We start from the raw sequence: 14213 nt of genomic DNA, 5'->3' as shown, positions 1-14213 counted from the left end.
CTGGTTTTTGGAGATGCCTCTGTTTCCTCAATGATACCAAGCTCACAAATCTCTCTCTCTCTCTCTCTCTCTTTCTAAGGAAGCTCATGCGAATTCTAAGCTTTTCTTTCAAATTTTAAACATGAATAGAACTTTCTATAATAGTGCAAGGTAAAGGCGCACATTATTATTTTTTGCATATCACAAAGTCGAACTTTCTCTCTTATCTCCTTTCATCCACTCATTTCGATACCTACCAACTTTAGTGGTGTTTATGCAAATTTGTAGTTTTAGCAAGTTGTTTTCGTAGTTGTTTAAGGACGAACTAAGTTGCCGAATAGAAGCCTTTTGTCAACAATGCAAAATATTGCAATAGAGCTAAAGGACTTAACGGAAACTGTGAGGTATATCCCTTTTTTGATAAACAAGACTATAGGCATAGCGAGTGGGAATTAAGGTGGGTAAAACGAGGCTAATGTGTGGCAACTCTTACCATCCGATGGTACTCATTGTTTATGACCATTAGATGATGCTTACATGTAGTTATGGGCTAAGAGAGCTCCCCACATTGCCCTTGGAGTTGGAGGAGCTAATGAGTCTAGGAACTCAATTGTGAGAGAACTTGCTTTGTTGCCTTGTGGTTGAACAGTTGATTTACAAGACTTCCCAAGGCTTGTTAGTCTGGCTTTGGCTGACAAATGAAGCTTGGAGAATGCAACTCGTGTTGGACATGGTGAGCGATGCCCCCCTTCAGCAGTTGAACGCTGGATTATCTTGAATCCCATCTTTCATCAACTCTAGGTTAGCATTCGACAACCAGGGAGCTCGATTGAGCCGCAGCCCTCATTCTCCAAGGGGACTCTTTAATCGCTTGCTAGTGGTGTCGGGTTAGTGCCATGAGGTGGCGTAGAAAGGCTCTATAAAAAATCCTTACTTCATAGTTGTTACTTGGAGGACGGTGAGAAGGAGTAGGGAAAGTGAGCGGGGAGGCCTTTCCCCCTCAGAAAATGGCGAACGGGCTGGTCGAGTACCTTAGCTTTCGTGATCGTCAAAAGGCTTGGGGAGGCATCCATCGAATGACGTGTAAAAACTTTGATTTCGGGCAGCTAAACTGTAATTTTGGGCAATTAAGAGGCGATTTACCATTCTGCATAATTTTTTTATTGAACGGCCAAGATTCATCTTCTATCGACACGCAAGCCTTTGACGGTATGGCAAAGTAAGAGAGGAATGCCAAGAATTGGAGGGTCCCACCACGTCTCCCTGTTGTCGGGCATAAGTGGATGCTAGGAAGGGTGTGAGAGCATGTGAAGTTTGAATGCATAAGGTGGGTGAGTGGTGAAAGCATGATCCTAGGAAATCTCAAAGGGATGGGAGGTGGGAAGGGGCCAATGGGCTCTTAGCAGCATTGGTGTCTAAAACACAAGAGTCCCCTCTTTTGTTTCTCTTTATGAGAATCTACGCACCTCCTACTTTCCCTTTCACAACAATCTTCTTCCGTCTTGTGTAAGACTCTTCTCTTTATCACCCAAATTACCGTTTCTCTACGGCGCTCTCAGTTATTATTGTTTTCACACCGAAAATTTTCACCCATCTTTGTCACCTTCTTGTCCCCATCCTGCGACTTTTGTAACTATCACGCCAGAGCGTCTGACTCTCTTTCAAAGTTGCGGATTTTTTCTGGCTTTCTGCACACAATGCGGCACACTGCGCAGTGTCGAATTTGGAGAATTGGAATTGGTTTGCATGGCACGGCGGTTGTGAGGCTCGTAGCCAAATGTCAAATGTCACGATTCTTGACGAGATTGAAGGGCGAACCTCTGTGGAGCCAAACGTGTGGGAATCACATCACTTTTGCGTCATGGTATGGCCCTTTGCATCATTAAGAACTCTCGCATCATCCGGGCCCCGGCCACATGACCTGGCCCCAGGAGAAATCTTTGGATAAAGTCGTTCGAAGCTCACCCTTCCTAACCTTAGAGGTGTTTCACACCCGTCCTTGGACTGATGAGCCCCTAAAAATTAGTGTCCGTTTTATTTTGAAGTGTCCATGAAGGTTCATCCACATACGCCTTCACAATAGGCGGACGAGTTTTGGTTAAATTGGCGGACGAGTTCTAACTAAGTTCATAAATGCGTAAATTTAATATCACCAAAGGAAGTTGGGTCGTTGGTAGATTTTTTGTATGGCAAGCTGGTGGGCCTGGGTTCAAGTCTTGCCAAACCCGATTCATTGGTTGCTCTGTGGCAGACGAGTTCTTGTGCATGGCTAGGAGGCCACCCAACTTTTCGCGATCACCCAGGCGTGACTAGGATGCCAATGAGCAGTGTCCGCCCGCATATGTGAAAGCCTTCGATGACCAGCGTGATTTTTTATTGGACGAAACTCACTTTTTGCATGTGAAACCCCCTTAGTCTAGTTTGTTTTTTGTTTTTTTGCGTTACCCCCCAATGGGGTAGGGCTTAGTAATCATTTGGGCTTGAAAGAGAAAAAACTAGAATGCTTGGCCAGCTCGAATGTAAACATTCGCAGAAGTCGTATCTAGGTTATTAGAAGGAGTGGTTTATAATTTTCAATGTGCATGATAATGGATATGATGAATGCAACCTTGTTTGATATCTATTTTCTAATGTTAAAATGTTGTTTTTTCTAAACATCAATTTCAAATTATACCAGAGGTAACATGTTGTGGTATGTATACCTTCTGAAGAATATATTCTTCCAAAGTATGATGTCTCTTATGAATTTGCAAACTCTAGGAAAAACAAACAAAAACAAAAAGGATTAGTAGGTTTGGTGCGGAGAGCTAAAGTAATATAAATAAGCATGAGAAGAAGGTGCTCATTAGAATTCATGCTCAAGGATGGGAAAGAGAGGGGGAAGGGGGGGGGGAAAGAAAATCCATAGATCATGTATGGTGGAGAGTCGGCACAACTCTCTCCATAAAATTATAATGATAGGAGAATGTGCCTTTCTCTTGTTTCGTGAAAGATCACCACCAGTGTTGAAGATGTAGCACATGAGGGAGCACATCTAGTGTTGGATGTGTTGTACAAAATTAAGTCAATCTTGCAATGTCATACTTACATGGAGTGATGAGCCGAACTATTACGGCTAGAGGTTGTGATGTTGAATGAGGAGCTGGTGATAGGTGGAGTGTGGGATCCCATACAGGTGGTTGTAAAGGTGTCACGACAAAACTGCTCGATTTCAAAGACAGACTCGTTGCCATTCTAGGCTTGCTAGGAGTGGAAGGAGCATTGCAATTCAAGCCAGGGAAAACTTTGGACGCATAGATGCTTCATCTGGCCCAGGAGCTCGGCACCCGCAACCCCACAGCCCTAGTTAAGATGTATGACACTATATCCATTGTGGAACGTTTTAAAGCTGGGCTGTGCAGGCTACATCCCTCTAAAAGGATGTTAGGTAGGTGAGGCACAGTATTGTTGGAAAATTGGACAATGGTGACGGCATGCAAGGCATCCTTTTGGTAGCAATGAGTGGGGTGGAGCGATGCATTCAATTTATGAACAGATTGCATGCCTTGAATCACAGATATGATGAACTACAACTGGGAGCTTTCACAAAGAATTTAGCAGCAGAGCTTTCATCAGGAATTGGTCTACCGAATTAGAATTGATGAGAAAATTAGTCGTGGAGGAGAGGTGGTGCTGGGGACACTAGAGGAACACGGTGAAGAGCTATCCCTAGGTCCATCCTCCAACCTACACAAAAGCAAGAATCACGTTCACAAATTTGTGCTACATTCACATTCAAGAGCTAGTGCAATAGGACCAGGGGTGTGGTAGACCGGCGGTGTTCATGTAAGAAAAGAGCTGAATGTCGGGGTAGTTCATGTAAGAAGAGAGCTCGTCTTCGATCCAGACCTCAATGGTGGATTAGGAGCTGGGATTCTGAGGTGAAAGAATGATTTGGGGAGATCGATGAGCTCGTCTTGGATCTAGACCTCAATGCTGGATTAGGAGTTGGGATTCCTAAGGTGAAAGAATGATCTCGGAGATCAATACAGGATACAATCGGAGCAAATATGATGAGAAGAGGGATGAGGAGAAGAATACTGCAAAGTGATGGATTCGAGCAACTTGGTGCGAGGCAAAGGGCAATTAGACCTTGCTCCAATTTTACATTCAAGCTTAGCGTAGGCTACATCATAGGCTTCGGACTCCGTTGCAAAAATGGAGAAATTGGAGTTCTTTGCCACCGCTTCGTAGGTGTGATCGGAGATGAGGCCCTGCCACCGCTGAAACTCCTCGAAATCCACGATTTCATTGAGTATCATATTGCCCACGTACAAAAAAGAGACATTCTGGCACCAATCCATGGTTTCGACAAATGGACTCTACAATCGTCATCATTCTGGTATTCATCCGTTCCAGTGTCTCAGCAAAACATAGATTGTCTGTCAAACTGGTGGTAGTCATCCAAAGACATACTTTCTCTCACTCTGGCAATACAGAATCATTCGTCTTGTACTCTGAAAATGCCTTGAACGATTGCTGCAGAATTATACAGCAAACTAGGTTGTGGTAGGCAGCTTTTCCGTCATGGCTCTAACTCCAAATTGGACCTGAATCCTCACTATTATCCAATTGGAGTTTCAGTAGCAAGGTCATGAGCTTTGTCCAACAATTACACAATCAAGTGATGGCAAGAAACAAAATATGCAATTATCTTCCTCCTTATATAATTGATTTCTGGGAAGAATGAATAAAAAAGAATGCTTTTGGGTCAAATTTGGAAGGAGTGTTTTAGTCCTTTAGATCAATCTAAAATCAAGGGCCTAAAATTGTACACGTGGCTTAAGGAGAGCTCACAAAAGTTTTGCTTTTCTAGAAAGCACGTTTCAAACCCTTGGATCTTCATAAAGATCAATGCCTATAATCACGACACATGGCTTAACGAGGGCTTAGAAAAGGAAAACTTCCTTCTAGGCTGCCTACCGTAAATAAAAAAGAAAGCAACATTGGGCAGTAGCGTAGGTCATTCTTTCTCTATGACAGTAGTGGGGAAAAGCACAAAAAAGCAAATAATTTTGCTACGTATATGGGCTCGCCACCCCTTGGTAAGTATATATAGTGCGGGAGTTGAAAAGTAGCTAATAGTGGCCCTCTTGATCTAATGTTTAAAGATGTGCCACAGGATTTGAGTATTCCATAAAACCCTCTAGTGCTCGCCAAGTAAAAACATATTTATGTTCACTTTTTTTCACTTGTTCATGGTGCCTTTTATTAGCACTAGCTCTCCTAGAGACAGTGCTCAAGTATCCAGTTGGGTGAAGTTGTGTAATTATTCATTTTTTTGGGGGAATTTTTGAAATTCCCAAGCTCCATTTTTGAATGAGTGAACTCCCCTTTTAGCAATAGACACATGGCATTCATCCATAGTGCATGGGAAGGGAGGCTTATATTTGGCATTGTATTGGCAGGTGGTGATTTTTGCATGGTTAAATGAAAGCTTTTCAAGCTCTGAGCGTTCATGGCGGCCCTACACTGAACTCCGAAAATCTCAGCTATCCATTGCCTCTGTCGAGCCCCACGACCTCCTCCCCCCAACCCAATTCCTCTAATTCTCCAAATATCTCCCCCGTGCCACACTCTCTTGTCCTCTTTTGCATGTGTCTCTTGCCCCCTGTTGCTCCTTCCATAGAATCTAGAGCAGAAGTGGTCTCTCACATACATTGCCGCAATTGATTCACTGACTGAGTGATTGGTTGTTTTATGTCAATGGCTGTTGTGGGTCTCTTCATGCTAACCATGGGCATTCTCTTGCAATCCCTACACATGTTGCTGATCGACATCGCATTGGCGGACGGAGGAGTATGCCTTACATCCTGCTTACATTTAGCCAACAACTCAGTAAAAGATTTTTCTCATTCTATATAGTGGATCAAAGCATCCATCGAGCAGGAAAAGGTGGTCTTGGAGTTGTGGTCTAGAGCTATAAATAATTGGATATGGATGCGAGGATCAATTCTTGGAACCAAACACATAAGTCGCTCATCCAGCTAAAGGATAGAATGCAACCAACACAGTGGAAATACTTTGTTTGAAACATAACACATTCAACAGTGGTGGGAAATTCCATATCCATTTTGTAAAAGAGAGTATTGCAGGAAGGATGAGTGTATTTCATGATCTATTCACTAGTGGAAAGATAGATACAAGCCTTTCAGTTGACTTCAAAGGTATCCAAGCCATGATAAAGAAGAATTTGGGTTGAAATCTTGGAAAAGTGCCATGATGATAAAAGATATCCAACTGGGCCTGGTAATCTTTGTTCTTGTCTTCATGTCAAACAATAACAAGTTCAAGTATACATCTTTGCTATGATCAGTATTTATGCCAAAATATGCTTTTGACCTCAGCGTTTCGTGTACTTGAAAAACAGAATGAGATCATACGAGACAATTTTAGGGAAAAATTAATCATGATTCTAGAGTGATAGTTATAGAAAGCCTGTGCATTCAATAAGACAACTTGAACGAGAAATTAGTTGAGTACAACTGCAAGTACTATGGAGGGACTCGTGTAAGTTGCGACCCATTTAGGCCATACTACTGCATCCAAGAGATCCAGCAAGTTCCATCATTGAAAGGTCGCATACTACACCGCGCTGGACTAGAGGGGGCCATGCAGATCAAAGGAACCCATGTGGACAACTTGCTCCGTCTAGAGATCCCATCTCTTCATATCCATAGTGATAGCTTGATGCACGCACACAAAAGCCTAGTGGGACATTTACCATCAATAGTTCTGGAATTTTCATAAGCTTTTATGTAAAGGCTTGATTTGATTTTATCATTCACATGTTCTTAGCCTTTAAGTTCCTTTGTCAGGATTTCTTTTCTCAGAGTATTGATAGGCTTTCATCCAAAGATGAAGGTTTCATGTTCTTTCTGATGTATTGAGCCTTTAGGTTCCTTCATGAGGGCATTTTTTAGCAGACTTATTGTAGAAGAATAATTTTATATTTACCTTTTGATGTACTGAACCTTTGGGTTTCTTTATGAGCACATTATCTTCAAATATCTATGTGTGGTGAGTTTGCTTTAATGTGCACAATTCTTTGGTATTCATCAACTTAACAATATGAATATGTTTGTAGATATTAACAAGTATGACCTCATAAGAAATTCAAGGTTTCAAGGAGGATCATAGACATGTGATAGTGTGCTTCATGGAATTGTTCCCCTACACCACATATGCATCACTACTTGAAATTCTTTGCACATGTATGCCTTGATGAAGCAAGGGCTTTCACTCTCTCTAATGGAAATCTCTCTCAATGGAAGATGCCTCACGAAAGGAGGCTTTACACTCTTGAAGGAAGTGGGAGCACCTAGTGCTCTGATACCATGATAGCGGAAGTGAGTGAGTGAGTGAGTGAGAGAGAGAGAGAGAGAGAGAGAGAGAGAGAGAGAGAGAGAGAGAGAGAGAGGAGTGCACACAATATAGCTACCTGTACACTAAGTGTATTGAATGTGAACATGAAGATATACATGTGAACCCCTTGGGGTTATGGTAAGGGTTTGCCCCTAATGCCCTAGAGGTATGGTGCAATTTACACCATCCTTGACAATGTTGGGCATACCAAGGCCTCCTTGCAACTTTGGGGCCTTGAGGGCTTCCTAGGGCATGTAGTGCATCTTCCTTCTTCCTCCTTCTTTGGACCAAAGAAACATGCGGAAGGCCACTCAATCTTGAGCTAGTAGCATATACTAAAGTTCCAAATAGAAGCCACATAGGTGGTAAAGGCTGCCAGAATGTGCTGAATGACCATGGCTTGGGCATTCCAACATAGGCACATCATGTGACAATCTCTCAACTTGGCTTTCACCTTCTCTCTAAACAAATAGAAGTGTTGCCAAACTATAAGACCTAAACCAAGGGACACCCCAAGATAGCAAAATAGTTAATTCTCCTAATCATTTGGAATACTGATCTTTTAGCCAATCCGAGGGAGTTGATATCAATTTTAAGGATAAAGTCTTAGGCCAACTGCACTAAGATACATAGGCTATGCACAAAGTCTACAAAATTCTAGCGAGGTGCTCCACACTCCCTCAATGTTCCACAAAGAAGGTTTTGATGTCATTTGTGAAAACTTGGGCACATAGATGGTTCCTAGAAGGAAGATACCCATTTGACTATACTAGCTACCACTACTTGTTTTAGTAAATGGATTAGAGGCACAAACCTAATTGCAAATAGGTGGGGTGCGAGCGGGAAGCCCTGCCTCACATACCTTTTCAAGGCATAATTGCCCACAGCTCCCCCATTTACACAGAGCATGATAGAGGCATTTTCGAATCGACATTCAACCATCCTCCCAAACTCATGGCCAAATATCAAAATTTATCAACAAGAAATCCCATCTCACTCAATTGTAAGCTTTATCGATGTCCAATTCGAAGATCACCACCCTTTGTCCAGAAGCAGTGGCATGGTCAAGAGCTAAGCCTATATTAAGGACGTTTTCGAAGATATCTCCGCCTTTCACAAATCTAGCTTGCTCATGGTCAACCACACTTACGTAGACATCACGGATGTGGATTGCTAGGACCTTGACAATCATTGTATAGGAGGTTTTGAGCATGCATCTTGGCAACCAATTACTAACCCTTAGGTGACTCTGCCTTTTCAAGAAGAGCTTGACCAAACCTACGTTAACATTAGCAGAAAGAGACCCTCTATCAATGGTTGCATTCGCCATGTCAGTAATATCTTGCCCCAAAAGACTCCAAAATGCCTAGTAAAATTCTCTGGTTAGGCCATTAGGTCCAACGGATCCATCATTATGATAGTCTTCAATGCCTCCTCCACCTCATCCTTAGTGAGGGCCTATGTAGAACATTTCTTTAAAAGTCTGGCACCCAATATTCAAGACCTTACATCACCTCATTAACATCTTGCCACCAATCTGCATCCTAAACCAAAATCACCATGATTGTACTTAATTCCTGCCAAAAAACATATACCACATGCTAGAACTCAATGACAAGATTCCATGGGCATCCTGAACTTTGTCAATGCATTCCCCTTGGAGCTTCTTCTTCAGTGATTGGAAAATTACTTTGGATAGACAATTGCCAACCGCTAGAGAGAACTGCCTAATTATGGCAAGATGCCATGGCCTCTTCCAACTCCAAATCTTGTAGTGTAGACTCTACTTCCACCAGAAGAGTAGCAATAATTGGACCTTGTGGGGACACAGCCAACATCACCCTCAAAGATATGTGGACTATCTTCATAGCTTCCCATTCCTTGTCCTCTTGCTCTTGTACTAGGCATCTATCTCCTTTGACTTAATAACCACCCAACGAATGGCAAAGTCCCATTTCTAGTAGGGGCTTGTGTGGTCCTATCCCACATCAAGCCATGCTTCTTTTATGGCAACACAACAACCTTTCAAAGTTAGAACTCTCTTGTTAAACTTGAAGGGAACATCAACAAGCCAAAAAGCCAGAGGGAGGTAGAAATACTAGTGGCCTGGTACATGATCCCAGAGGTTCATAAAGTCAAGATAGGGAGGCAAAAATGCCGAAGGTTTGGTACATGATCTGAAAGACTAGTAAAGGCAAGACACTCACCCCTTATTGGACTCTCAACCACCAGCCCTCTTTGGGGATGTAGAATCATCCAGCTTCACTGCCTTGAACTCGCCTCCTTTCTTGTGATTACACCACATAAACTCACTCAAGCCCTTTGGTTCGAGGCCTTTGCAATCCACCAAGCCTTGGTTTAAACACAACTCATCCCTTGAAAATATTGTTCAGATCCTATAGGGACCTGTACAGGGTGACACGAGGCCCCCATAAAGTTCCAACACCCCTCCAATAACCAACCATTCCCTCCAACTCCTTTCTTGAACTCACCTTCTTTCTTGTGATTACACCACATAAACTCACTCAAGCACTTTGGGTCGAGGCAATGTCAGGAGATTGCACATCTCGTATGAAATCAGGTTATGGCTTGCACCAGGGTTGACAAAGGCAATGGATAGCTTCCTTGCATAATTGGAAGTTCGCTTGTACCCTAGCCGAGGCAATAGTGAGATCCTACATGGGGTTTAACCCTTCCACGGATGCCTTGCAAATTGTTATTAGCCTTAAGTTTTTCTCTTTAGCCTATCAAGCCCTAGCCTCCTCTATCGCTTGTCGCCTCATTTGATCAACTTCTTTCTTGAGTTCCTTTTCCCGATGGATGGCCTGCAAAGGACCATAGTAGCAATTAAGCTTCTACCATTGATATAACCATCAATTTTAATGGTTTCAAGGGTCGTGATTCTGCCCGACCCTTGGGGTGTGATTTCCACAACATGGTATGGACCCATTCCTCAAAATTTCAGTTTATGCTTTGTTTTCCTTACGCTATATAGTAGCACAAGGTCAACTTCTTTTAAATCATTTTCCCAAACCACTTTTTGTGGCATTTTAGTTTCTCAAGTTTTATGCCATAGGCCAGTCTCAATCTTGTTTCATCAAGATTTTCAAGCTTGATTAGCCTTTCTAGAATCACCTCATCAAATATTTGGTCTCTAATTACAACTCTAAGGCTTGGAATGATAATTCCATAGGCATGTCTGTGCTTCTAACCCAAATGCTAGGCTAAAGGTGTGCAATTGGTAGAAACCTTATATGCCATTCAGTAGCCCAAAGTGTTGCAATGAGTTTATGCTCCCAATCATTACGACTGTGGCCTCCACCGTGCACGTCATTGTACGGCACAAGGTCTTGTTTGAGCTTTCGACTTGTCCATTAGCTCGAGGGCAGTAAGGTGTGGACTTTTTGTGAACAATAAGGAACTCACTCATCAATATGCGAATTGTGTCATTAACGAAGTGTGTTCCCCAATCACTTACAATTTCCAGTGGTTGAAGCAGGATATTACATTCTCATACAAGAATTTAGCAATTGTCCTCGCATTCACTTTCCTTGTAGCTTTGGTTTCTACCCACTTGGTTTTTAATATGTGGCTACTATAATATAATGGGCCTCAGTACCCTTGGTGATCGGACTAATGAGTCTCACAAAATCAAGGCCCCACTTTTCAAAGGATTGATTTGTAAGGACTCCAGTAAGGGACATGTAATCTTGGCTATGGGATGGAGACTCGCTAGCAAAGATCAAAGTGTTTAACAAACTCAATAGTGTTTGCAAAGAGCATGGGCCACCATTGTCCAGCTTGCAACACCTTGTGGGCCATAAGCTCGCCAGCAAAGTGACCATTGACAAATTGGAGGTGATTGGAACTTCACTTTGATGCTGAAGACCGTTCACGCCTGGTCATATCAGTGTCACAATCGGAATTGGAAATTTGGGAGGAGTTTTTCCTTAAACACGGTCTAGTGGACTACTTGCATATCAACCCCAAAGCTTTGGAAGCATTTTCTTGCAAAAATAAGAGGAAAGGGGATGATTTCAGAGCTGATAGGTTAGACAATATTTATCTGGTGACAGGTGAAGGTTGATGGATGCACACACCCATGAAATGCACTTCATCTAAGACCTCCACAAATTCATCCTCTTGAGCACAGTGGTGCATTATGCCATCTTTCCCCATCCTGCATCTATTAATTGATATGCGGCCACATCCTTGAAGTTTCCTAGCCATATCATTATTAAGGGCCTTGTCTTGGGCGAATCCATAGGCTAAGAAGTATCCAATATCTTGAGCCCATTCCAAAACTAGGTCAACTCGAAATAACGAGGCATCTGGAAGATCGTCCTCCACTCCTATCGCACCGGTTCTCGATTGGGAATATGGGACATGTGATCAGCCATAAAATGCATACATCCCTTCCTTATAGCGATGGTAAAATCAAACTCTAAAAGAATGAGCATCCACCATGTGATGCATCTAGTCATACATGGTTTATTAACCAAATAGAGAAGAGGTTAGTGATCTACAAACAAGACAAACTTGTTTGCCAAGTAATGCCTCAACTTTTTAATTGCATACACCATGGCAAGTCCTTCTCACTCAATTGTAGTATAATTCATCTCTGCATCATTCAGTTGGTGGCTTGCAAAGTATATCAGGTACTCCAAATTGAACTCACCTAGTTGCACCAACACGCACCCTATTGGGAACTTTGAGGCATCAATATGGACATGAAAGATCAAGTTCCAATGAGGTGCTCACAAAATTGAGGTTGATTCCAAGATGGGTTGAGGGTCTCATAGGAAATTTTACATTCTTCTATCCAGTGAGAGATGATCAAGAACTTACGCAAAGGGCGAGTGAGCTTGGCATAGTTGTAGATGAACCTACAATAGTAGCCTTTGTGCCCAATGAATTATTGTACTCCCTTTGCATTGGCGGGTAGGGGTAACTCAACGATAAGTTTTATCTTGTTATAATCCATGGAGATTCCAATCTTGGACACTACGTGTCCAAGGATAGCCCCGCATTTCATTTAGAATTGGCATTTCAAGGGATTGAGGGAAATTCGATAGAGATGACATCTTTCGAATACAAGTCTCAAATACTTGAGGTGATCATCCCAATTGGAATGAATAGACAATCCATCTAGGAAATCCCTCAGATATTCTTTGAAGGCTATGATCATTAACCTTCGGAATGTCACGAGAGCATTTGTGAGCCCAAAGAGCATCACCTTGGAAGCATAGACTCCCCATTCCCATGGCAAACATGGTTTTATGTTGATCCTTTGGTGCAACAGACACTTGGTTATAACCAGAGAGCCCGTCTAAGAAGCTATAAGCTTCCTTACCCATGACTCTTTCTAGGATATGCTCCATAAAAAGAGGCTTGCAATTTGTAGTTGTAGACTTGGATCCAACTATTGACCTATACCTATGGCTTCGTGGTACTCATAAAATACCATTAAACTGGGTGTACCTATTTTTTGTGGTGGCTGATGGAATTCATTGTGCTCTGTTAAACCCTTTGAATGAAGGGCTTCAATAGGAGACAAAGTTGAACCAATGATTCCAACAAACAAATTCACCTCAATGAAGAGAAGGTTTAAGCAAAGCGGGGAGAAATATATCATATGAACCATGCTTAGATAGGACCATTGCTAGAATGCACCAAGTTGAATGGTGCATGGATGCCTTGTCAAAAGGGATTTTAGGACTAAACTTAAAGGCACCTAGCCACCTAATGGGTAGGTGTGGCTGTATATAAATTTTGGCAATAGTACCTACCATGCCATATGAAAGGGATGGGAGAGAGGAAGGCTCCTCTTTTTTGTAACTAGTGAGTGTGTCGTGTTTGGCTAGTGAGTTGGTTAACTGCCACCACTCCTAAGTAATACAAAAAAGCTTTCTATCATTCCATTGTTTGTAATAGTTCTCTCTTTCCATACATCTCAAGCAACTACCCTTACCCAAGATCTAAAGGTCCCAACAAATGGGGAAGGCTCAAACCAAGCACTTTGGTGTGAAGGGAGAACCTAGAGTTTTCCAAATGGTCAGAATTGAAAAGTCAAGGCCAAATTTGTTGAAACCCGTGGTGGTGAATTATCAAGGGATGCAATGGAGAGTATACAATGAAAGTGAACCTATGTCAAGGAAAAGTACACTTTCAAAAACAAATTCTGATAGCATTGATGTTTTTATGCTTTTTGAGAAAAACAAAGACATAAAATGCAAAAAACATGTTTTCTTCTCCAAATTAGTCTTCTAGGAGTCTTAAACACTACCAAAATGAACTATTAAGTTAAAAATCCATAAAATATGCCACAAATTTTAGAACCCATACCTGCCGCAATGTTTCTAATCATAGTGCATAAAGAATATTATAAAAAAGTGTGGACACTAGTCTCCCAAGCTTGCACAGGTGTGTATGCACAAAGAAAGTTATAAAAAAGGTGCAAATATGTTGCAAGGAGAAAGGTGAACACAAGTTAGTAGTCCATTGTGAAGAAAATATCATTTGGATTCAAATCCTAACTAGAGCAACTAGCTATAGGTGAGGTATCAACGTGTAAATTTCAAGGATTTTCTAGTTACAAGGGGTAAGTTCAAATTTTATTATGATATGAATAATTTAGTTGGAAAAATCCATTTGATTTCAATAAGATCTAAAATTTTGGGTTTATGCCATCCCCCATGATAACTCTACCAAAGAATATTTGAGAAAATTGTCTTTGTTTGAGTGTCAAAATTGCAAAACGGAGTCCATATCTTAAGATTTAATTATTGTCTACAGAAACAGTGCAAGGAATTGGCAGAAAAACCCTCCCC

Source organism: Dipteris shenzhenensis, chromosome 22 (genome assembly GCF_047967505.1).
Source record: "Dipteris shenzhenensis isolate YYH24624 ecotype China chromosome 22, Dip_SZ_1.0, whole genome shotgun sequence".
Lineage (NCBI taxonomy): Eukaryota > Viridiplantae > Streptophyta > Polypodiopsida > Gleicheniales > Dipteridaceae > Dipteris > Dipteris shenzhenensis.
This window is presented reverse-complemented; position numbering follows the sequence as displayed.